At 42.4% G+C, this 25,509-nt stretch overlaps 1 protein-coding gene across 1 annotated transcript in view; it reads right to left on the bottom strand.

Annotated features, from left to right (window-relative positions):
- The window catches only part of SH2D1A (SH2 domain containing 1A), a 64,224-nt gene extending 40,675 nt beyond the window's left edge, over nucleotides 1-23,549 (bottom strand). Inside the window, exon 1 of the mRNA XM_073547531.1 lies at nucleotides 23,448-23,549. The gene's annotated coding sequence lies outside the window, so the exon portion shown is untranslated. The remainder of the gene's footprint in view (nucleotides 1-23,447) is intronic.
- Between the last annotated feature and the right edge of the window lie 1,960 nt (nucleotides 23,550-25,509).

Genomic DNA, 25,509 nt, shown 5'->3' with positions numbered 1-25,509 from the left:
TGTGTAATTATGGGAACTAGGAACTGAATCCAAGTATCAATGTGTAATGGGGACTGGCAACTCCTTTGCTATGTATAACTGAGCCAAGAATACATACCGGTGGTCTTCAGAATCTCTATATGTGAGGTATCTCTGGACCTAGCAAATACAACTTTGTAAACAGGCTCACTTGTAATTTCTTGATATTAGCTGGTGGATGTAAGGCCATAATAAAAATGTTTTCAAAGTTCCATCCAGTTGAAAGAAATCCTAGAAACACACTCTACGCCACATGCAAATACAAGAAAAAAAAATCACCCTTATTTGCTGTTTGGTCATTTAGACATTAGGCAAAGAATCAGCAAAGAAAGAAATAAGTAAGATATTTTAATAAGACATTTTAGCTAAAGTCTTACCTTTGATCTGCGGCCAGTGGTTCAGAGGATTTACCAAAGAAAACAGCATGAGCCCTGCTCTACTAAGAAGGGTCAGTACAAGTGACTAAATACCGCTGTTGTTTGTGTGACCGGAGCAGCATGCATTGTCACTGACCTTGCCTGATACAGCTGGATGGCGGTGCTTCTGAAGAACAGAGGTTTTCAGCACAAGCGTTTCTCTCAGTTGCATCAACTATTCTGCATTATATTTGTGTGGAATAATATTATAACTGTGACTAAAATGAGTACTTATTGGGTATTTATCAAGACATACATTTATCTCCTTCCCATGCAGTCAATTTTCATTTTTGAGCTTTTGTTTTTCCTTACCTTCTAAGAATCATCATTTTTTAAATTTTTTTGAAAATATAGCCATTTGAACGTTTTTTTTGCAGAACAAGTTGCAGTTTTGAATGACATCTATTCTAAAATAAACTGTGTTCCAAATTACTATGCAAAAAGAGTTTAGGAGTGATAAGGTTAGAATTTTTTTGTTTGTCATTTAAACTCATTGATGGTGATGTGTGTCAGGGCTCTTTATATCACTGAAAGCAATTGCAGATACCTGTGCAAATTAGTTTGGCAGGTGTGTCCAAATAAAGGCAAGACTACTTAAGAAGGCTGTTCCACATTATTAAGCAGCCTACATTTTTTGCCAAAATAGGAAAGAAAAAGGATGTGTCGGCTGCTGAGAAGCAACAAATTGTGGAGTATTTAGGTCAAGGCATGACTACAATCATCATTGCCAAGACACTTCATCGTGATCATCGCACAATCAAGAAGTATGTAGCTGATTCCCAGCACACACGTGTGTGTGCTGATAAGGAAAAGTTGAGGACTCTTTCCAACAGGCAATTGCGTTAGGTTAAAAGAGCAGCTGCAAAAATGCCTTGTCATAGCAGCAGACAAGTTTTTGAAGCTGCTGGTGCCTCCAACGTCCCACGAACAACAAGATGCAGGGTCCTTCAGAGGTTTGCAGCTGTGCGTAAGCCATCCTGTCGACCACCTCTATCCACTGCACACAAGCAGAAACGGCTGCAGTGGGCCAAACGATACATGAAGACTGACTTCCAAACTGTTTTGTTCACCAATGAGTGCCGTGCAATGCTCGATGGTCCAGATGGATGGAGTAGAGGATGGCTGGTTGATGGACACCCCATGAAAACACGGCTAAGGCGCCAACAAGGAGGAGGTGGAGTAATGTTTTGGGCTGGAATCATGGGGAGAGAGATTGTTGGCCCCTTTAGGATCCCTGAAGGGGTAAAGATGAACTCCACAATCTATGTGGAGTTTCTAAAACAGCACTTCCTGCCATGGTTCAAGAGGAAGAACCGTGCTTTCCGCAGCAAGATCATTTTCATGCATGATAATGCACCGTCTCATGCTGCAAATAACATATCTGCATCTCTGGCTGCTATGGGAGGACAAACTTATGGTGTGGCCACCATCTTCCCCTGACCTCAACCCCATTGAGAACCTCTGGAGCATCATCAAAAGGAGTGTCTATGATGGCAGGAGGCAGTTCACATCTAAGCAACAGCTCTGGGAGGGTATTCTGTCCACATGCAAAACAATTGAAGCACAAACCATCCAAAAACTGACAAATTCAATGGACGAGAGAGTTCAGAAGCTTCTTTCGAACAAGGGGTCCTATGTGCAAATGTAACATCACCTAGAATAAAGTTTTGACTTGAAAACTGTTTGATTTCATTTTGTAATAAGCTGATAATGCTTATAATTTCACAATTGACCATTTTTTTGTTCAAAATAAAAATAAAAAGGTTTAAAACTCTGCTGTGCATAATAATTTGTAACATGCATTTTGAGTGTTTCTTCTTTTTAAAAATATACTGTTTTCATAGGCAGTTTGTTCAAAAACATTGCAATTATACTAGAATATTAGATGACGGGAAAATTACAATGACTGCAATTCATATAGGTAATTTAGAGAAAATACGAGGAAATATTTTTTGCATAATAATTTGGAACACAGTGTATAATGTACTTGAAAACAGAAGAATAACATGACGTGACGATAATGAAAATGTTTAATTTAATTTCTTTTTTAGCTTTAAGTTGGGAAAAGGTGAAGATTCTAATTTTTATATTTCTTAATATTTTTAAAACTTTTTTTTACTTTGATTTTTAGTTTCCTTCAGGGTATAGGAATCTATAATTGCTTGTTTGACCACTTTTTTTTAAACTGCAGAGCAAAAGTATTGCAGTATATATAAATTATGAAATTCATGAAGCCCAATCAAAAGCTTGCTTTCATAGGATAATCAACATAGTAGCAGCATGGGTCTTCAGTAGGCCCCTAGCTGCCATGACAGCCCATTGGCACCCCACGGTCACAATACAACCATTTAAATTCCACTATGATTGATTGAAAGAGGCATTGAAATGGTTAAACTAGTGTGTTCGGAGCAAGTTCCGGTCGCTGCTGTTACAGGCAGATGCAGTATTATTACATTTTAGAGAAGGGGTTAAAGGAAAGACAGAAAAATATTTAAATTCCTGGAAATATTCACCCAATCAGTTATAGGAGTTATCCAGGGCCACTCACTTTTGCATCGGGAGGTGAGTTTTTTTGGCCTTGTAAACTAGGGAGTCTGTTCTCATGGGATGCACATAGATAATGCTGGGCAGCCTAACTAATCTAAGTCTGGTGCAATTTTTACTAATATGATACAAAAAATGCTTTGAGAAAAAAATATTTTGTTTTAAATAAATAGTTGTTTTTAACACTTGCCTCTCCATATCTGTTGCTGGACATCTTCCCTACCAAGCTGTCCGCCTAATCTAATAGTATGGGCATGACTAATAGGCTGTAAGCTAGATACTATGCAGTACCTGTATGTGACCAGCGCCCTATACAAGCCACTTTTGTGCAATCATACACTAAGCAATCACCCTCTCCATGAATTGGTAGGTTGTGAGTGGTTGTCTCATCAGTATTTTGCACTTGTGTTGCCGCCATCTTTACTATATGAGTTTGCTGAGTCCTGGTAGTGCATTAGTTCTGAGAATTGGGCAGGTAAATACTGCTGCCCTTTTTGTGCTGTTTCTATCAATTTCACTAAAATTGTTAATATGTTGATAAACTACCACCCAAGTTATCATTTTCTTGTAGAATATCTACAATTCTAGGTAAATGTTCAGAAAAAAAATTCTTAGAGATTGTCCGCTTTCAGGAAATCGTGGCCAAATCGCTGTAAAATAAGTAAAATAACAAACTCAACAATTACTCCTTTCCCTTGACAAGCCGCAGCTCCCCAATGCTGCTCTTGTCTGCTATTTTGGCTGCAGTGGTGACATCATATCAACAATGCATCACTGGTGTAGCCAGTCACTGAGCTTAGTGGCTTCTACACTGAGATCAGTGGTTCATCTTGTCAACGTCATCACTGGAGGTGATCTCTGTGATTGGCTAGAGGTGTTGATGTGCACTGCTGGTGTGATGTCACCCCTACCGCCTAAAGACCGAGACTGTAGTAGCAGCAGGGAGCCGTCGCTCAATCAAAGGAGAGTCATAGCGTCATGCAAGTAAACGCTCTTTGAGAGTTTCAAGCTTTCGTGATCAAGGCTAGAAAGTTGCAAATAATTCAACTACTTATAGAATCATAGAATCATAGAATCGTAGAGTTGGAAGGGACCTCCTGGGCCATCTGGTCCAACCCCCTGCTCAAAGCAGGATTCGCTAAATCATCCCAGTCAGATGTCTGTCCAGCCTCTGTTTGAAGACTTCCATTGAAGGAGAACTCACCACTTCTCGTGGCAGCCTGTTCCACTCATTGATCACTCTAACTGTCAAAAAGTTTTTTCTAATATCTAATCTGTGTCTCCTCCCATTCAGTTTCATCCCATTGCTTCTAGTCTTTCCTTGTGCAAATGAGAATAAAGTTGATCCTTCTACAATGTGACAGCCCTTTAGATATTTGTAGACAGCTATTAAGTCTCCTCTCAGTCTTCTCTTTTGCAAACTAAACATTCCCAAATCCTGCAGCCTTTCCTCATAAGACAGGGTTTGCAGACCGGTCACCATTCTGGTCGCTCTTTTCTGAACTTGCTCCAGTTTGTTGATGTCTTTTTTAAAATGTGGTGCCCAAAACTGGACACAATATTCCAGATGAGGTCTGACCAAAGAGGAGTAGAGGGAAATAATGACTTCACGTGATCTAGACTGTATGCTTCTGTTAATACATCCTAGAATTGCATTTGCCTTTTTTGCTGCTGCATCACACTGTTGACTCATATTCAGTCTGTGATCTATTAGTATACCCAAGTCTTTTTCACATGTGCTGTCACTTAGCCCTATTCCTCCCATTCTGTATATGCTTTTTTCATTTTTATTGCCCAGATGTAGTACTTTGTATTTCTCCCTGTTAAAAACCATTCTGTTAGTTGCTGCCCACTTCTCCAGTTTATTTATATCTTTTTGAATCCTCTCTCTCTCTTCTCTAGTATTAGCTATCCCTCCTAGCTTTGTGTCATCAGCAAATTTAATCAGTTTACCCTCAATTCCTTCATCTAAATCGTTGATAAAGATGTTGAACAATACAGGGCCCAGGACAGAGCCCTGTGGTACCCCACTTGAGACATTCTTCCAACTGGATGTGCAGCCATTTACGACCACTCTTTGGGTCCGATCACTAAGCCAGTTATGAATCCACCTAACAGTTGCCTTGTCCATTCCATACTTAGTCATTTTTTCAATAAGGATTGTATGAGAGACTTTGTCAAATGCTTTGCTGAAGTCAAGATATACTATATCTACAGCATTTCCTTGATCCACCCAATCAGTGATTCCGTCATAGAAGGAAATTAAGTTAGTCTGACATGACTTATTAGTTACAAACGCATGCTGACTCTGTTTAATCACTTCATTCTTATCCAGGTACTGACATACATGTTGTTTAATAATTTGTTCAAAGATCTTTCCTGGTATAGAAGTCAGACTCACCGGCCTATAGTTGCCTGGGTCCACCTTCTTCCCCTTTTTGAAGATAGGAACAACATTTGCTCTTCTCCAGTCTTCTGGCACTTCTCCTGTTCTCCAAGAATTTTCAAAGATTATGGAGAGGGGTTCAAAAATTTCTTCTGCTATCTCCTTCAGTACTCTGGGGTGTAATTCATCTGGACCTGGAGACTTGAATTCATTTAGGTTAGCTAAGTGTTTCCTCACTATCTTTCTGTTTATAGATATCCTGGATTCTTCTATTCCCTTAATAGGACAGTGAAGAACAGTTGATGTTACATTTCCTTTCTGAGAGAAAACAGATGCAAAATAGGAATTTAAAAGTTCGGCCTTCTCAACATCCTGTCTTACCATTTCATCATTTTCATCCTGTAAAAATCCTATAGCATCTTTGACTTTTCTTTTACTTTTGACATATCCCCAAAATCCTTTTTTATTGCTTTTGACATCTCTTGCAAGCCTCAATTCATTTTCAGCTTTAGCTAATCTGATTTGTGCCCTGCAGGTTCTGCAGACAGCATTATATTCTTCTTTAGATATGCCTCCCTCTTTCCATTTTATAAACATATTTTTCTTCCTTTTTAGCATGTGCTTAAGTTCTGTGTTCATCCATCCTGGTTTCCTTAAATGCTTCCTATTCTTCCCTCTTTTCGGAATTGTTAACAACTGTGCTTTGAGAATTTCATTTTTCAAGATTTCCCATCCTTCCTGGACATTTTTGTCTTTAAGGATATCCAGCCATTTGATCCCTCCAATTCTCTTTCTGAATCCCTTAAAATCTGCCTTTCTGAAATCTAACCTTGACGTCTGAGTCTTCACAGGTCTTCCGCCTCTAGTTATCCAAAATTCTAAAATAGCATGGTCGCTACCTCCTAGGCTCCCAGCCACTTTTACCTCCTCAACCATTTCCTCCCTTGTATTCTTACCCAAACAGTTTCCACAGAACTCCCAGTCTCTGAAGCTTCAATCTCTGTGCAGATATACGCGTTTCTAACATACAATGCGACACCTCCTCCTCGCTTATCAAGTCTGTTTCTTGCAAATAAGTTGTATCCTTCTAGTCTTGTATTCCAATCATGTGTATTGTCCCACCAAGTTTCAGTGATTCCAATGACATCATATTTCTTTTCCTGTGTTAGTAGTTCCAATTCTCCTTATTTGTTGCCCATGCTTTGTGCATTAGTATAGAAACATTTTAGTTTGTGATTGGTTTCTCTTTCTCCAATATTTTTATTAATTAGATTATTTTGTCTTTGTTCTTCCTTTTCACTTCTAATAGCAGAGCTCTCAATAGCATTTGTCAGGTGTATGGCTTTTTCTGGTCTTTTGCTTCCCTTCCCATGTTGTTCTAGTTTAAAGCTCTCCTTACAAGTGTAGCAAGGCGACTTCCAAATGCATGTTTTCCAGTCTTCGTAAGGTGCACCCCATCTCTAGCAAGTAGTCCATCGTATAAGTAATTCACTCCGTGATCCAGAAATCCAAATCTTTGCTGACGGCACCATCGACGTAGCCAGTTGTTCACCTGCAGAATCTTATTCCACCTCCTTGTTCCATGGCCATCCACTGGGAGGATGGAAGAGAAGACCACCTGCGCTCCCAGTTCTTTCACTTTCTTGCCTAAGTCTTCAAAGTCTCTGCAGATGGTTTCCAGGTCATTTCTTGCAGTGTCATTTGTCCCCACATGTAGTAGCAGGAATGGGTAGTCATCTGTAGGTCTGAAGAGTCCTGATATCCTGTCAGACACATCTTTAATTTTTGCACCTGGAAGACAGCACATTTCTCTTGAAGTTATATCCGGTCTGCAGATAGCGGCCTCTGTTCCTCTCAACAGGGAATCCCCCATGACCACCACTCTCCGTTTCTTCTTCACAACATTTTTCTTTCTCCATCCAGGAGGACTCTGAAGGCGTACAAGGTTGCTGTTTGTTGGCAAAGTCTTATCCTGATGTATTTCTTCATCGTTTTCCTGCGTGAGAGCCTGGTACTGGTTCCTGAGCAGTATGGGTGCTGACTGCCTCCTGATCCTCCTGCTTCTCTGGGTCACATGTCTCCATTCCTCTGTTTCTTCAGGTGTACTTCGAATTTCTTCTCTTTCTGTAACATGAAGAGATAATTCTGCTCTGTCCAAGAACTCTTCACCTTCCTTAATGATCTTCAACGTAGCTAACCTCTCTTCGAGATTTTGCAACTTTTCCTCCAACAGGGACACAAGCTTGCATTTGTGGCATGTGAAGTTTGGCTTTTCCACTGGTAAGTCTGTGAACATGTAGCAAGAAATGCAGCTCACCAAATGGCTCCTGGCCTCTTCCATCTTGAGATTTCTTAAAAACGATGAAAGATGAGCCAAAATTCGTTGAGCTCGCGGAGACTCTTCACTTATCCCAGAAGGCACTGGGAATATGCAAATGATCTCCTCAAGACTCTTCCCCTGAATTTTGAAACTCTTTTTGTATCAGGTACCTTGCAGATGACAATGGCACTCTATTCACTTGCATTATGCTGTCAAGAAGCAGCAGCGCATAGAGAAATCTTTGGCTGCGTGACCTGTGTATCCAAAGTCACCGTGTAGCTCCAGCCTTACAGACTTCTCATTGTTGCATGATAATATAAAAGATGATATAACAATAGTGTAACCACAAAAATGAAAACATTGTGCTTTTGCAAGTGAGGAGTGTGATGAATCCACTGTACAAATGTTTGCATACTTCTTCAAAAGGGCAGTTCCAAGTTACTGAAAAATAGGTGCATGCACATTAATAAAGGAACAGCTCTGTTTCACACGATGGCAGCTCTGAGAAGCTGTATGTGATAGTCCTGACTTTACATTTCAGAACTCAGTGATTATCACCACACTGTCGCTACTACGCTGCGTACCGAATTCTTTCTTAGGCTACATTATAGATTGCATATTGTTACCTGTTTTGTAGAATGTAGATGTGACATAAAAGATGCATTTGTAGTAACATTTTATTATAATTAGTCAATTGCCGACCAGTGTATGACTTTATGATATACAGTATGTGTATGAAGTGTACTCGGTGTATTAATATACTCACATACCACCAGCTTCTACAGTATCTTTCACCACTCTTCGCCTCTTCTCAGTGACAACACCGCTTTTCAGACTATCTTGATCACACTGCTCCCTGCGTGAGTTAGAAGTCTTTTACAATGTCAATCTATTGAGTATCATTTTGACACTTCATATGCTTACAGGTGTGTGAAAAAGTGTTTGCCCCCTTCCTCATTTCCTATTCTTTTGCATGTTTGTCACACTTAAATGTTTCAGATCACCAAACAAATGTAAATATTAGATTTATTAGCAGAATTTCCAAAAGTTATTTTATTTGCTGTAAACCAATAACATAAGAACAATTCAAATAAACCAACACAACTAAAATAATATGAGAGTTCTCCAAACTGAACACAAAATGACACTGTTAATGATGACCACAGACTTTTTCAATCCCTTCATGACAAGAGTCTTTAGTACTTATAGGGTTTTTCCTAGAATCATATTATTTTTCACAAAGCACAGTAAATGCATACTTATTGTTGAGATACAGACTAAGCCCAACATAAAGTTTCTTTTCTTGTATCTTTGTGTTTATTTTTATCTGTATCTGCTCCAATGTCACAAAGCTGAGCAGAGACAGAGCCACATCCTGTAGATTATCTCTACTCTCAGCTTCGCTATATACAGCCCACTCCTGCAATATATCCTTGCAGCTCCTCTATACAAAGACTCATCTTTCTATGGTGAAGTATATCTCTCTTCTCAGCCCTCTGTTTGTAACTCCATTTTGCAGTATATCTCTCTTTTCAACCCCTCTATACAGAGCCCCATCCTGCAGCTTATCTTTTTTCAGACCCTCTGTATATTCCAATACAGAGCCACATCCTGCCGTGTCTCAACTCTCAGTCTCTTACATATAGAATCAACCTGCAGTATATCTCTCCTTTCAGCCCCTTGTATATACAGCCTCATCCTGCAGTATATTTCTCCTTTTAGCCCATCTGTGTATATAGAGACAGTGCCATATCCTGCAGTACATCTCTACTCTCAGCGCCTTGTATACAGCACCATCCTGCAGTATTTCTCTCCTCTCAGCCCATTCTATTATTCTATTATTCTATTCTATTATATTCTATTATTTCTCTCCTCTCAGCCCATTCTATTACTGTCCCATCCCTTCAATATTTATCTCTCTTTTCATCTCACTGTACGTATCCCCATCCTGCAGTATATCACTCCTCTTACATACCAGCACACAGGCACATATATGCAAAATTAGGCAGATTTAAAAATGAATTACAAATGAGGTATAAATATATCAGTGCATTGTTATAAGACCACATTGTGATTTTGGATATAACCCTTTGGCTGTTCTTTTTCTCTTATATATTTCATATTTTCTGATTTCGAATGTGCAGATCATATTTCTCTACTTCCTTTTTTATTTTAATCACATGTTATAGTTTCACTTTTTCTGGTTTTATGTCCTCTTTAATGCCTTTACCCACATTTGTTATGTTTTTACACAAAGCTCTCTGCTTTCTCATCATCTCAGAACCAGCAGTCCCTTCACATTTCACATCAGCTAAAGCCTGTGTTAAAACTGTAAGTGTTGATAATCAAAGTCTATGTATCTATCTATTACTGTATGGATAAACCTTAATATCTACTATGTTTTATATGTTACTATACAGTATAATTGGAAAAGAGATAATAGTAAACTTTATTTTGGACTTAGAAGTTGTTAAAAACTGTAAAAAAGAAAAGTCTAATAATAAACTTTAAATGAAACTTGTCACCAGGTTTTTAATTTCTGAATTGAGACTAGCACCTTAATCAGTGCCTGTGCTGCATTCCATAAAGGGGGTAAATAACCCCCGACTCCCACCTGTATGCTGCTAAACATCTTTTGAAATTTTCCTGCGCTCTATGTAAATCCTGCCGGTCCAGTCCTATAGGTGACTATCCCTACCACCAGGCTTCTGATCGCCATCTTCCTGCATCATCCACAAAGCCCTGCAAAATCTTGCACCTGTGCAGAGACTTAAATTTTAGGCTCCACCTGCAGTATGGCAGAGCCCAGTATGCAGGCACGAGCCAACAATGTCTGTGCGCTGGTGTGAGATTTTGCCCAGTTATGTGGTTGATGCAGGAGGTAACATCCACATCAGTCAGGGCAGAAGGATGGTGATCAGAAGCGGAGAGAAGGGATAGACGCCTCAGCGAGGACGTCTATCGCACCGGACCACCAGGACTTACATAGCGCGCAGGACAATTTCAAAAGGTGTTAAGGGGATAAACAAAGAGTCAGGTGGTTATATACCCCTTTGTGTAATGCAGTACAGGCAGCGTCGGACTGAAGTACTTTGGGCCCACCAGAGAAAAATCATTCTTGGGGCCCACCTTGCAGTTATATAGAAATAATACCAATTCTGTTGCAAAATGAGGTAATATCAAACAAAGTGTTTATTAACCTACCACGGTAACCTTCAAAAGGAAACTGAAGACCCACATCTTCCGACAAGCCTACAACCTGCAGCGATCCTCAGTCTACTGAACCACCACACGACCAGCTCTACTCTCTCCTAGTGTATCCTCACCCATCCCCTGTAGACTGTGAGCCCTCACGGACAGGGTCCTCTCTCCTTCTGTACTTGTGTATGCTTTGTATTGCTCATGTTTATTGTACTTGTCTTTGTATGCCCCTTTTCACATGTAAAGCACCATGGAATAAATAGCACTATAATAGTGAATGATAAGAATAATAATAATTAGCCAATAAATAACCAATTTAATTTAATTTATAAATAACAAACTAAAGAAACACTCCAGGCAAAAAAGAAACACTTGTGTCTCATTCAGGGCCTGTTGGAAAGTTGCATAACACAACAATAAGTACTTTCAAGGTACATTTCCTTAAAGTATAAGTCTCACAAATGGAACTTGCATGTATTTTGAGCACGGGGTCCCGTCACACTGTAGTAATAGCCCGGATTGGGGGTGGTCCACTGCTTACCGCGATCAGACGACACAGACACGAGACGGACGCAGATTTTAGTTGCAACAGGTCCGAGTTTATTGGCCATCCTCCTGACGACCGTAGCCATACACCGCAGCTCCTTTACAGCTCTCCGTATTCAGGTCCGGGTACCTTCACCTTCCTTCAGTCATAGTGACGTTCCTCGCGGATCTTTCGCTGGGGCTGTCCTAGACCTATCTACCGCCAGCGCTTCACCTGTCCGAGGTCGTCATCCAATCGGTACCCCCAGGGCCTCATCTGTCCTGCAGTTCTTTGTGTCAGGGGCCACCCCCCTGACTGTCTCTTCCTGTCAGTCCCCTGGTCGAGCTCTCCACCGTTGTCAGTCCTTCGTACTGAGTCTTCTCCTCCTGAGCTCTTCCCGGGACTAGTCCTAGCCTGGAACCCTGTCCTATTTATCCCCTTCCTCGAGAATTTCCCTCCTGGGTTGCTGTCTCCCTGCACCCCATGACTAAGCGGTTTCGTAGTCCTAAGTGCTGACAAGTCCTGTTCTCATGCTCCCTCCTGCCATCTTGTGGTCAAATCTAGGTACTGCACTCCTTTTCCACCTTCTCCAGCTGTTTCCCTTCTGTCATTGCCAATATCCGTCTATAGTGTACAAACTGTCCCTTCTCCCTTCAGTCAAGTCTGTCCGTCAAGTCACCTTCCCCACACTCTTCCTTCCTTTGTCTATTGTCGTCCCTGACAATCGTACTCCCTACCTACGTCGTCCTGAAGCTTGTCCTCCGTCTGTTGTTGGACCGGTTGTTGGGCCAAACCCGCCACATGCAGGGGGCCGAACCAAACCGGGAGCACCATGCTCCGAGCAGCCTACTGCTACTCGCCGGCGCGCACACCACGTGACAACTTCTTTCAGGTTGGTGAGGTCCACCCGGACTACTCTACGGTGTGAACCTCCCACTGCTCTCCCCTTCTGTCACCCTCTACTGTCCGGAACGCCATGACCGAGGCCTTTCACCTACCAGGTCATCGCTAGCGCCCACCCATCCTTTTGGGGTATCCGTGGTGTCGGGGACCAGACTGACGGACCACGGTCTGGCTCAATATCTTCCGTCTCTTTGTCCACCTAATAAGAAAGTCATGGTCAGCGTTTTATCATACCCTGTACCCGGGACCCGTTACACATTTTTATACATACTACACATTAAATCAACTTGTTAGCATACAGGAGTAACCCCTTTTTCTTGTCTTTTTCGTTTTTTTGTGTTTTTTTTTCCTTTCAACACAACATTTTAAAACGGGACAGGAATACTCCCCCTTCCTTTAACATTAGCACTTTCTCCCCCACATCCCCGCTAGGTCGGGAGAAAACAATAAACAACAAAAAACATAAAAACATTTTCCTTCACTGTACACGAAACTGTCCTCTAGGCCTGCACAACGGTGCAACGAAATCCCGGTAGTCCGGGCCATCTCCTGATAGCCGGTGTTATGCCAATAGTAGGGGACTCCACATCCGTGGAGCTCCCGGGATGCTGGGAGTGTCTTTGGGGGTCCCTTTTTTACGGTGGCACGTGGCCTTCGGGTTCGACGATCACGGCTACCGCATAATAGCCGCAGAGACAGTACTCTATAGTATGACACCAAGTCCCCCTCCCGCAAAGCCCGGCCGTGACGGATGGAAGTCACGTTAAGATATACCTTTTGGCCGGTTTCGAGGTCTCGAATGAACCCATATCCCTTCTCCAGGTTGGTATACACGAGCCGCCATGTGTTGTGAGTTCATTTTCCCCTTCGTCACTGAGGTCTGGTGAACTCCCTATTCTGGTAAAGGAAGGTAGTGAGCCTGATTATCAGGCACCTGAGCCTATTGAGGATGACTGGCTGAGTGGAGTCACGGACTGGATATAAGGCTGCCGACGCCCTTCTGCCCTGCGGGTGATTTCTCTGTGGACTTCTAGGACACCAGTCTGATTCCTGCTCCTCTAAAGCTAAGTTTTCTGCTTTGCCTGTTAGCATTTGTGTTTTGTTTTCCTTGCTTTTCTGGATTCTGCCATTCCCTGCTGGGGTGAGCTGAATCTCCTTTTGCCTGTTGCTCTGTCTTCAGAATATTCCTGAGTACTGACATAGCTTTTTTGAAGCCTAGCGTCTTCAGGGCCCTTTTCACTGTCAGTCTGTTGGCACTTATTTTCATAGGGTTTTTCACGGATTGCAGACAGCAGCCTTCCTGTCCTTTCCTATCTAGTTAGCTTGGGCCCCGTCTTTGCTCAGTCTTTCTTTCTGTCTGTGTTAGTGTTTTCATCTTGCTTCACCGTCATTATATGTTGGGGGCTGCCTATTGCTTTGGGGTCTGCTCTGGGGCAGTTTAGATTTCCCCTTTCTTTCTTTAGGCCTATTTAATTCTCTGGCTGTGATCGAGGGGTCTAGGGCATCGTAGGAACCCCCCACGGCTACTGTTAGTTGTTGTGGATAGGATCAGGGGTCTGCAATCCGAGAGCTGCCAACCTCTCTGGTTTTCTGGACTTAGCTAGCATTTCTGTTTTTGCCTCCTACGGTGACTCAATCATAACAGAATCACCCGCCATACCGCAGATCCTAGGGTACTCAATAGCAGGAAAGAATTGTGTTTAAAAAAAAAAAAAAAGTGTGTGTATATTCTTTCCTCTATATCTCTGAGGCCGTAGGGGGAATTTTTTTTTCTCTCAATGGAGATAAAGCAATTGTCTGATCGTGTGGAGCAGCTCGCTGCGGAAGTGAGGGGAATTTCCGCCTACCTTGCTCGTTCGCATGCTGTTGAACCAAAGATCACTACACCTGATGTATTTTTTGGGGATCGATCTAAATTTTTGAGTTTCAAAAATAATTGTAAATTATTTTTTGCCTTGAAGCCTAACTCGTCAGGGAGCTCCACGCAGCAGGTTAAAATTGTCATCTCTTTGCTGCGTGGCGATCCCCAGGATTAGGCGTTTTCTTTGAAACCAGATGATCCTATTCTGACTAATGTGAACGCATTCTTTCAAGCTTTGGGGTTGTTGTATGACGAACCTAATGCTATTGATCAGGCTGAAAAGACCCTGTTGGCATTGAACCAGGGTCGAGATTCTGCAGAGTTGTACTGTCAAAAGTTCCGAAAGTGGGCGGTCCTTACTACCTGGAATGATAATGCCTTGGCTGCTCTCTTTCGGAAGGGTTTGTCAGAAGCCGTAAAAGATACTATGGTGGGATTTCCTGTTCCCTCTGGTCTGGACGATTCTATGTCATTAGCCATTCAGGTTGATCGGCGTTTACGTGAACGCAGGATTGCACGAGAGGTGTTGCCACCGGTTGAACAGACGTCTGAACCTATGCAATGTGATAGAGTTTTGTCTAAGGCGCAACGTCAGGAGTTCAGAAGGCGTAATAAGCTGTGTTTTTTCTGTGGAGATGCCTCGCATATTATTTCTGTTTGTCCTAAACGAGAGAAACGCTTTGCACACACGTTTTCTGTTGGTGGTGTTCAACCTAAGTTTCTTCTGGCAATTACTCTGATCTGCTCCCTGTCCATATTTTCCGCCAAGGCCTTTGTGGATTCGGGAGCAGCGCTAAACCTAATGGACTTGGATTTTGCTAAACGTTGTGGATTTCCGATGACACCTCTGCAGACGCCTATCCCTTTGAGGGGGATTGATGCTACTCCTTTGGCGAAAAATAAACCTCAGTTTTGCACCCAGGTGGTAATGCGGGTCGCCCCAGACCATCAAGAAAATTGCAGATTTTTGGTGTTGCATGGTCTGCATGATGCCGTTGTTCTGGGGTTTCCCTGGTTGCAAATTCATAATCCAGTTTTGGATTGGAAATTGGAAATCTGTGTCTGTGGTGAGTTGGGGTTGTCGGTGTGCCTTTAGTGAGGCTCCGGTTTTTTCCACCTCTCCTCAGTCGCATGATGTTCCTGACTATTTGGCGGACTTTTATGATGTATTTAGTGAGAATGAGTCTGCGTCCTTGCCTCCTCATAGGAGTTATGACTGTGCAATCGAACTAAGCCCGGGGTGTAAATTTTCCAAGGGTCGGCTCTTCAATTTATCTGTACCCGAGCATGAGGCTATGCGGTCCTATATTAAGGAGGTGTTGGAGAAGGGTCATATTAGACCATCCTCTTCACGCTTAGGTGCCGGGTTTTTTTTTGTGGCCAAAAAGGATGGTTCTTTAAGGCCTTGTATTGATTATCGTGCCCTCAATAAAATTACTATTAAATATCAGTATCCGTTACCCCTGATTTCGGATCTATTCTCTAGAGTTAGAGGTGCTTGCTGGTTTACCAAGCTTGACCTCAGGGGGGCGTATAATCTTATCCGCATTAAGCAGGGGGATGAATTGAAGACGGCGTTTAATACTCCGGAGGGACATTTTGAGTACCTGGTGATGCCTTTTGGGCTCACTAATGCCCCTTCTGTCTTCCAGTGCTTCATGAACGATATTTTCCGAGACTTTGTCGATAAATTTTTGATTATCTATCTGGATGATATTTTGATCTTCTCCAAGGATTGGGATTCTCATGTGGAACATATTCGGACTGTGTTCCGGATCTTGAGGGAGAATTCCCTGTATGTCAAAGGATCGAAATGCCTTTTTGGAGTACAGAGGATTTCATTTTTGGCATTTATTTTGCCTCCGTCAACTATTGAAATGGACCCGGCCAAGGTACAGGCCATTTATGATTGGGTTCAGACCACTTCTTTGAAGGCCCTCCAGAAGTTTTTGGGTTTTGCTAATTTTTATCGGAAATTTATAGCAAAATTTTCTAGTATTGCCAAGCCATTGACTGATCTGACTAAGAAGGGTGCTGATGTGTTGAATTGGTCTCCGGAGGCTGTTGCTTCCTTTCAGGAGCTGAAGCGAAGATTTACCTCCGCCCCAGTTTTGCAGCAACCTGATGTCTCACTCCCGTTCCAGGTAGAGGTGGATGCTTCAGAGATTGGTGCAGGAGCTGTTTTGTCCCAAAGGGATCCTGTAACATCTAAAATGAATCCCTGTGCTTTCTTTTCCCGAAAGTTCTCTCCATCTGAACGTAACTATGATGTGGGGAGTCGGGAACTGTTGGCCATGAAATGGGCATTTGAGGAGTGGAGACATTGGTTGGAGGGAGCTAAACATCAAGTTGTGGTCCTCACTGACCACAAGAATTTGATTTACCTAGAGTCGGCTAAACGCTTGAACCCTAGACAGGCTAGGTGGGCCTTGTTTTTTACACGTTTTGATTTTGTGGTCTCTTTTCTTCCTGGAACTAAGAATGTCAAGGCAGATGCCCTCTCTAGGAGTTTCTTTGCTGATTCTCCTGTGGTGACCAAGCCTGCTACCATCTTAGGCGAAGGGGTAGTTCTTTCTGCCATCTCACCCGATTTGAGACTTGCTCTGCAAGAGTTCCAGGAGGACAAACCTGAGCGTTGTCCCAGTGGAAAGTTGTATGTTCCTGACCAGTGGAAGAAGAGAGTGATGTCTGAAGTTCATTGCTCTGCATTGGCTGGTCATCCAGGTATTTTTGGTACTAGAGATCTGGTGAGTCGCTCTTTTTGGTGGCCCACCTTGTCTCATGATGTCAGGAATTTTGTGTAGTCCTGTGGGACTTGCTCCCGGTCTAAATCTTGTTCTCGCTCTAGTGGGTTGTTGATGCCTTTGCCGGTCCCCAGGAGGCCATGGACCCATATTTCAATGGATTTCATCTCTGATATGCCGGTCTCTCAAAGAATGACTGTTATTTGGGTGATTTGTGATAGGTTCTCTAAGATGGTTCATCTTGTACCACTCCCTAAGTTGCCATCTTCCTCTGAGTTGGTGCCCCTGTTTTTGCAACAGGTGGTTCGCTTACACGGGATTCCTGAGAGCATTGTATCTGACAGAGGAGTTCAGTTTGTGTCTAGATTTTGGAGGACTTTCTGTTCCAAGCTGGGAATTCAGTTGTCCTTCTCCTCTGCTTTTCACCCTCAGACCAATGGGCAGACAGGGAGAACAAACCAGACCTTGGAGTCGTATTTGAGATGTTTTATTTCCGCTGATCAGGATGATTGGGTTTCATTTTTGCCCTTGGCCGAATTTGCTTTAAATAATAGAGCTAGTTCTGCCACTTTGATGTCACCTTTTTTTTGTAACTTTGGGTTTCATCCTCGATTTTTTTCAGGGCAGATGGAGCCTTCTGCCTGCCCAGGTGTTGACACTGTGGTGGAGAGAATGAACCAGATCTGGGACCAAGTGGTGGATAAGTTATCTCTCTCCCAGGAAAAGGCCCAGCGGTTTTCCAATCGACATAGGACCATTGGTCCCCAGTTTAAGATTGGTGATATGGTGTGGTTATCTTCAAAAAATATTGCTATGAAGGTGGCTTATCCTAAGTTTAAGCCTAGATTTATTGGACCTTACAAGATTTTGGAGATTATTAATCCGGTCTCTTTTCGTTTGGCTCTTCCTGTCACATTTAAAATCCATAATGTGTTCCATAAGTCCTTGTTGAAGAGGTTTGTTGAACCAGTTGTTCCTGGGGTGGCACCTCCAGACCCTGTATTGGTTGAAGGTAACATGGAATATGAGGTAGAGAAAATACTGGATTCCCATTTGGCTAGACGGAGACTCCAGTATTTGGTTAAGTGGAAGGGTTATGGTCAGGAGGATAATTCCTGGGTCTCTGCCTGTGATATTCATGCCAAAAGATTGGTGCGTGCCTTTCATCGGGCTCACCCTGATCGCCCTGGTGGCGTGGTTAAGGGTTCGGTGACCCCTCCTCAAGGGGTAGGTACTGTTGTGAGTTCATTTTCCCCTTCGTCACTGAGGTCTGGTGAACTCCCTATTCTGGTAAAGGAAGGTAGTGAGCCTGATTATCAGGCACCTGAGCCTAATGAGGATGACTGGCTGAGTGGAGTCACGGACTGGATATAAGGCTGCCGACGCCCTTCTGCCCTGCGGGTGATTTCTCTGTGGACTTCTAGGACACCAGTCTGATTCCTGCTCCTCTAAAGCTAAGTTTTCTGCTTTGCCTGTTAGCATTTGTGTTTTGTTTTCCTTGCTTTTCTGGATTCTGCCATTCCCTGCTGGGGTGAGCTGAATCTCCTTTTGCCTGTTGCTCTGTCTTCAGAATATTCCTGAGTACTGACATAGCTTTTTTGAAGCCTAGCGTCTTCAGGGCCTTTTTCACTGTCAGTCTGTTGGCACTTATTTTCATAGGGTTTTTCACGGATTGCAGACAGCAGCCTTCCTGTCCTTTCCTATCTAGTTAGCTTGGGCCCCGTCTTTGCTCAGTCTTTCTTTCTGTCTGTGTTAGTGTTTTCATCTTGCTTCACCGTCATTATATGTTGGGGGCTGCCTATTGCTTTGGGGTCTGCTCTGGGGCAGTTTAGATTTCCCCTTTCTTTCTTTAGGCCTATTTAATTCTCCGGCTGTGATCGAGGGGTCTAGGGCATCGTAGGAACCCCCCACGGCTACTGTTAGTTGTTGTGGATAGGATCAGGGGTCTGCAATCTGATAGCTGCCAACCTCTCTGGTTTTCTGGACTTAGCTAGCATTTCTGTTTTTGCCTCCTACGGTGACTCAATCATAACAGCCATGCCAGCCTCTCCTTTTTCATGGAGCAGGCTCCAGATCTCCCGCTCTCGGGCCTTCTTCTTCTCTATGACCTCCGCAACCCATACGGAGGGTCCGGTGTAGGCCGTGGTGTCCGGTGGGCGGGACGCGGATGGGGTCGAGAGCGGGGCAGGGGCGGCCACAGATTCCAGCGGTCCAGCAGCCGCTAGGGCCGGGCGACGGGCAGGAGCAGTCAAGGGTCCCGGTGGGTAGGCCGCAGAGCCTGACAAGCAGGCCGCAGCCGACTCCGGGAGTGAAGTAGACACGGCTGCGGGGCACCCCACAACCGGAGTCGCAGATGGGGCCGGAGTGGCAGCAGGCTTCGGTGGATAGGCCGCCGCCTCAAGGTGGAATGTGGCAGGGACGGCCACAGGTGGGTTCTGCACCGGCGACACAGGACGTGGCGCCGCCGGGCTGGGTGGCTTGGGGATGCGGGCAGAGGTGTCGCTTGGCCTGGCGGAAGCCGCAAATCCCTCCGCAGCCGGGCTCACTGGGAAGCAGTGATGTAAGTGGTGAGGTAGACAAAATTCTGACCATCTCTCCACTAACAGCAAAACAGATGCCTGATCCATTTGTCAGAACCACATCTACTATTGTGGCACATCCTGGAAATATGGGAATACCCATTAAAGTGCAATAACAAAAAATAATTATTTACTAGATAAAAATAAATATTATATAAAACCAACTTTACTGAACAAAATGTATACTTCCCAAAGAAATAGGAATTTCACCTTTCCTAGTTTTAAGAATTGGAAATCAAATTTGCCTACAAGCTATGTCAGCATATTCTTAGCATCTACTCAGTAATGCAAATACACAAAATTAGCTCAAAGTATGTTGAGAATATGCTGGGATCACCCAGCACCAACAATGAAGCAGCACATCAAACTTGCCCCACCAACAACACTGTTAGGCTTCCTTCACATGTCCATATAAAACACGTACGTGTTACTCAGATATCGGTATCACCAGTGTTTTTGATCAGTGTCCCGTCCATGTGCCATCCAGTATGGATACTGGAAATGAAATTACAAAGCCTCTCACATACTTTCAATGCTAAACACGAACGGCACACGGATGGCATGTTTACATGGACCCATAGACTTGAATTGGCCCTTGTCATCTGTGCTGCTGGGAAAACACGACATGAGGGCAGCACCATAGGTTAAATAGGAGACACGTGGCATCTGTGAAAAACATGATACCCGGTTGAGTGAAGGGGCCGTACAGTCACATAATAGAAAATATTAGCAGAATTGCTGTCTCTATCTACATCCTACCTCACAAACAGCAGAATAAAAAGCGATAAAAAAAGTCTTACATGTCACCCCAAACTACTCTGCTAAATCCCCTCTGGCTCCGTGGCCGATGGTTCGGGGTCCCTGATGGTTATTATTCACTTTGCAGCTATAATATAAGGTGCTGCCACAAGATGACTGCAGCCCAGTGCTAAGACTGGAAGAGACCCCCGGAGTCACAAAATGACTGCAGCCCAGTGCGGACACTGGCAGAGACCCCCAGAGCCACAAAATGGCTGCAGCCCAGTGTGGAGACTTGCAGAGACCCCCGGAGCCACAAGACCACTGCAGTACAGTGCTGAGACTGGCAGAGACCCCCGAGGCATCGGTGCTGGAGCCACAGGGGATTTAATATTTGACATGCTAATTATTTTTAAATTATCAGAAAACCCCTGTAGTGTCTGTTCACACACACCATTTTTGCTGTGGATTCATCTACAGTGTTGGCAGGAAATATTCTGCTTTTTTGCAGACTTTTCACTTGCATTTTTGTGTCCTATTCATTTGAATAGGGGAAAAACACTGCAGATACTACAGTTGTGGCCAAAAGTATTGACACCCCTTCAATTCTGTCAGATAATACTCAATTTCTTCCTGAAAATGATTGCAAACACAAATTCTTTGGAATTATTATCTTCATTTAATTTGTCTTAAATGAAAAAACACAAAAAGAATTGTCCTAAAGCCAAATTGGATATAATTCCACACCAAACATGAAAAAGAGGGTGGACAAAAGTATTTGCACTGTTTGAAAAATCATGTGATGCTTCTCTAATTTGTGTAATTAACAGCACCTGTAACTTACCTGTGGCACCTAACAGGTGTTGGCAATAACTAAATCACACTTGCAGCCAGTTGACATGGATTAAAGTTGACTCAACCTCTGTCCTGTGTCCTTGTGTGTACCACATTGAGCATGGAGAAAAGAAAGAAGACCAAAGAACTGTCTGAGGACTTGAGAAACCAAATTGTGAGGAAGCATGAGCAATCTCAAGGCTACAAGTCCATCTCCAAAGACCTGAATGTTCCTGTGTCTACCGTGCGCAGTGTCATCAAGAAGTTTAAAGCCCATGGCACTGTGGCTAACCTCCCTAGATGTGGACGGAAACGAAAAATTGACAAGAGATTTCAGCACAAGATTGTGCGGATGTTGGATAAAGAACCTCGACTAACATCCAAACAAGTTCAAGCTGCCCTGCAGTCCGAGGGTACAACAGTGTCAACCCGTACTATCCATCGGCTGCCATGTTGTGCTCCTATAAATCTTAGCTGCAATCAGAGCTTTATAAGAAACCGTAATTTTAATTATATACTACAACACTATGGTATCCAACTCAACTGGATATCAATAGGACTGTCATCTCACCATACAAAAAAGACCTGTTACAAAGTTCAATTAATTGAAAAAAAAAAGTGCTATGGATTTCAGAAAATTGCGACACAAACCAAAACATTACTCTACATAAAAGAACCTAAGCAGGTTTAGCATCGCCGTAATCTTACCGACCTAGAGAATCATGATTCAGCGTCATTTTTACCATATAAAAAAAGCCAGAGGAAAATGTAAAAAAAACAAACCAATAAGCCACAGCATTTTTCACTATTTCATCCCATTTGGAATTTTTTTTCTGTTGTATTGTATATTGAATGGAAAAGTTAATGGAGTTATTCAAACCTTCAAAACTACAACTTGCCCAGCAAAAACTGCTGTGCTGACTGAAAAATAAAAAAGTTATGGTGTCCATAAAGAGTTAATGTAAGCGCAGCTTCCATATATAAAGGTGCTGTTAAAGGGTCCCAAGAGGTAAGGGGGGCCATTTCTACCTCCAAAGCAGGTACAATTTTGCATTGTGTCCTCCATCCTTATAAAAAGAGTTTGATTAAGCAAGACAAAACCCTTTAATATCTGAACTGACACAATCAGGATCTGCATTAGCATAGTCTAGAATCCCTTTTGGAAAGGTATAAAATCTTGTAAAATTTTATGATAAATATTTTAAAATATTGCTCTGAAAAATGCATTTTATTTGGAAACACTGTTAGGCCTGTTTCACACATCAGTTTTTTTTGTGTCAGTTAAAATCCGCCAAAATGGCGGAAAGCGGATCCGTTGCTAACTGAAGTGAACGGATGGCACCGGACCGTTTTATTGACAGATCTGCCGAATGAAGAATTTTAAAAGAACTGCTGCCCGGGAAGGGGAGAGAGAGAGAGATGAGAGAGAGAGAGGAGAGAGAGAGGAGAGAAGAGAGGAGAGAGGAGAAAGGAGAGAGAAGAGAGATTTTTCTGTCCTCCAGAAATGATTTCAGGGTTAAATTTCTGCCTGACTTCATTCCTCCGGGCATGCGCACTATAAAAGTGCGGATCCTGCAGCACAAAAAACATTACATGGTCCGTCCAGGCATCTTGGCAGACACAAAAAAATTGACGGATCCGCTAAAAAACGGATCCAACGGATGGCTATCCGTCAAGATCCGCCGGTAATGCAAATCAATGGGGAAAAAACGGATTCGCCAAAAAAAATAGCGGATCCGTTTTTTTGCAAAAACGGCGGATTTTGACTGATGGTCAAAAACGGAAGTGTGAAACAGGCCTTAGCCTCAACTGGATTTCCAGATGGTCAGAAGTTATTTTTAATGTTACTTAATTTCGTCCAATTTATTGGATTGAACGACTAGTTGCTCCTCATCTGAAAAGTGGTTGAAATTTTACAAATTCTTATGCAATGATACTTCTAAGGGCGGATGCAGATATCCGTGGATTTCAGTGCAACCTTAGACCGCAATGTACGGACTGGCTGTGGCTCTCCTGATCTGAGTATGACAGTTTCATACATTTCTATGAGACTGTTATGTTATGATTGTGAGACCCATGGCCAGTCCATGCATTACGATCTGAGATCGGACCAAGATCCATGGACGACTGCATGAACCTATGACTGGCTCGTATCTACCAAAAAGCCAATGTTCCTGATGATATTGTAGGAGAACTCATGCAACTGCACCAAAATTGTCCTTGTGTAGGTGTCTGAGATGTGAGTGATGAACATTTCTGTACAGCGCTTCATAGTATATAGGTGCTATATATGCAATATCATTACTCTGAAAAAATAATATTTGCATTGAGTTATCTCCCTAAGTTTTTAGCAACACAACTGTAATTTCAGTCTTACCTTATTTTCCAAGAAGCAGGCGTTTATTTCTGTTAATTGTCTGAGCACAGGAAATCTCACTGCCAGTGCAGCAATTTACTGTGGTTCTTTACTGTGTTGACCAGAAATATCACGCACACAGAAAACAAAAGAGGAAACTATGAATCTTGATCAGGAAAAGTGAAGACATGACCCATAAGAAGGTGGTTATTCTCAGAGAAAATTAGTTAAAAAACCCTGGTAAAAGAAAAAAAAACTAGAACATAGTAAATCTAGGTGAAAGGTAAACAAAATAATCTTGAGTCATAAATACAAAGAAAATGCTGAATTTTCTTCTTTCTGATTGTTTCTTGTGGTCGTTTCTTGCACTGTATTGCAAATGTGAAGGAACATTTTTAGGGTAGTTAAAAATGCAAGGACAAGTTTAGCTTCATTTGTTCTATTAAAGACAGCTTTGGTTATGCAGCCCACGAGGCCAGATGTGGAGCCGCTAAGACCACTCTGAGCTTTTCTGTTCATAGTGTAGCTTCTAGCAAAAGCAGTATTTAACACATTGATATATTGCAAGATATTCACACAATGTAACAAAAATATACATTAGCATAGTTCTTTATTTTGAATATTGTATTGGTGTTACTGAAAATATGCTAAAAGAAAAAAAATTGGTACTGTATTAGTTGAAAAAGATTGCTCTCAGAGGGAGAAACAAAATTATCTTGTAGATATGATACCTTTTAATGGCTAACAAAATTAAAATATGTGATGTGTGTGCTACAAATAAAAACAAAACTAGAAGAAGCTATTACATACACTACTCAAGATTGAAACTGCAACGTCAAGAAGGAAAATTAGGGGAATTATGGAAATTGCAAGATCAATAGACATTTCCAAAACGTTGCAATTTTTTTCAGCATCAAGTATGAGTGCCACCCATAGAAATGCTCGCAGTTACACAGGCTAGGCTGCTATCAATGAGATTATTAATGGTTGTCTGAGAAATGTTCTGCCCCAATGAATGCACTTTAGTATGGATATCAAGATCCGCTGCTGGCAACTCCTTTTGCAATTGTTGACCAATGATCTTGCAGATGTGCTAAATGGAAGACAAGTCCAGAGACACTATATGCAATGGTAGCACATTTGGGCCAAGAAGGCTGTTCACAGTAGCATCAACAACATGTGACTTGGCGTTATGTTGAAAATGATTCTTGGGACACTTTGGAGAAATGATCGTACCAGTGGTTCCATGACCAAATTAATGTAATGCTTTTAGTGTGCATGAAATGAAGACTAGGGTGGTCCTGTTATTGTATGTTATGCCATCCCACACCATATTCCCAGGAGTAGGATCGATGTCATGTTGCCTCGTGAAGGCCTCTTCACTGCATTGTCCATGTAGTCTTGCCAGATTCAAAGAATGGTGGACAATGATCCATTCTATGCTGTAATTGAATGCCAGGTACCAAGCCTAAAGTACAGGGCCTACACAAATTATCATAAGGCATGCATTTGTATCACATTTTGATACAAGCCAGACATCTGCTAAAGGTTTTCTTCAATCTCACACAAACTCTAGTATGATGCAGAACAAGACAGCAAAGGAAGCTGGAATTATATGGGGATATTCATACTCTTGTTACCATATTGTGATATTTTGATCATTATTGTATGTATTTTATTATTAAATTGTGAGTCTGTATATCCCTTATATACTTTTATATGTATATATATATATACACATGTATATTCCCACTAATTGTATGTGAATATCATTCCATTGTATTTGTCCTCTATAGATTATATTGGCTTTAATTATTTTTTACATTTAGTATTTACGATTATCTATTTCATATTTATATTATCCGCATGATGGATGGTTAATGTCCTTTTTCCGTGTGCCATCCATTTCCCTTATGGCCCCATGGAGACTATGTATTTATGCCAGCTTCCAACATGGTGGCGCTTCCCTCAGTTTTTCTATTGCGCCTGTGTGGCTCCCTCAGCACCTCCTATGTTGACGTCAGGTATTATGGGCGTCCAGTCTCGCGGGGCCCCGCGTGTTCTGGGCTTCACACTTGCTCAC

Source organism: Dendrobates tinctorius, unplaced genomic scaffold (genome assembly GCF_039654945.1).
Source record: "Dendrobates tinctorius isolate UK_male_01 unplaced genomic scaffold, ASM3965494v1 ptg000154l, whole genome shotgun sequence".
Lineage (NCBI taxonomy): Eukaryota > Metazoa > Chordata > Amphibia > Anura > Dendrobatidae > Dendrobates > Dendrobates tinctorius.
This window is presented reverse-complemented; position numbering and strand designations above follow the sequence as displayed.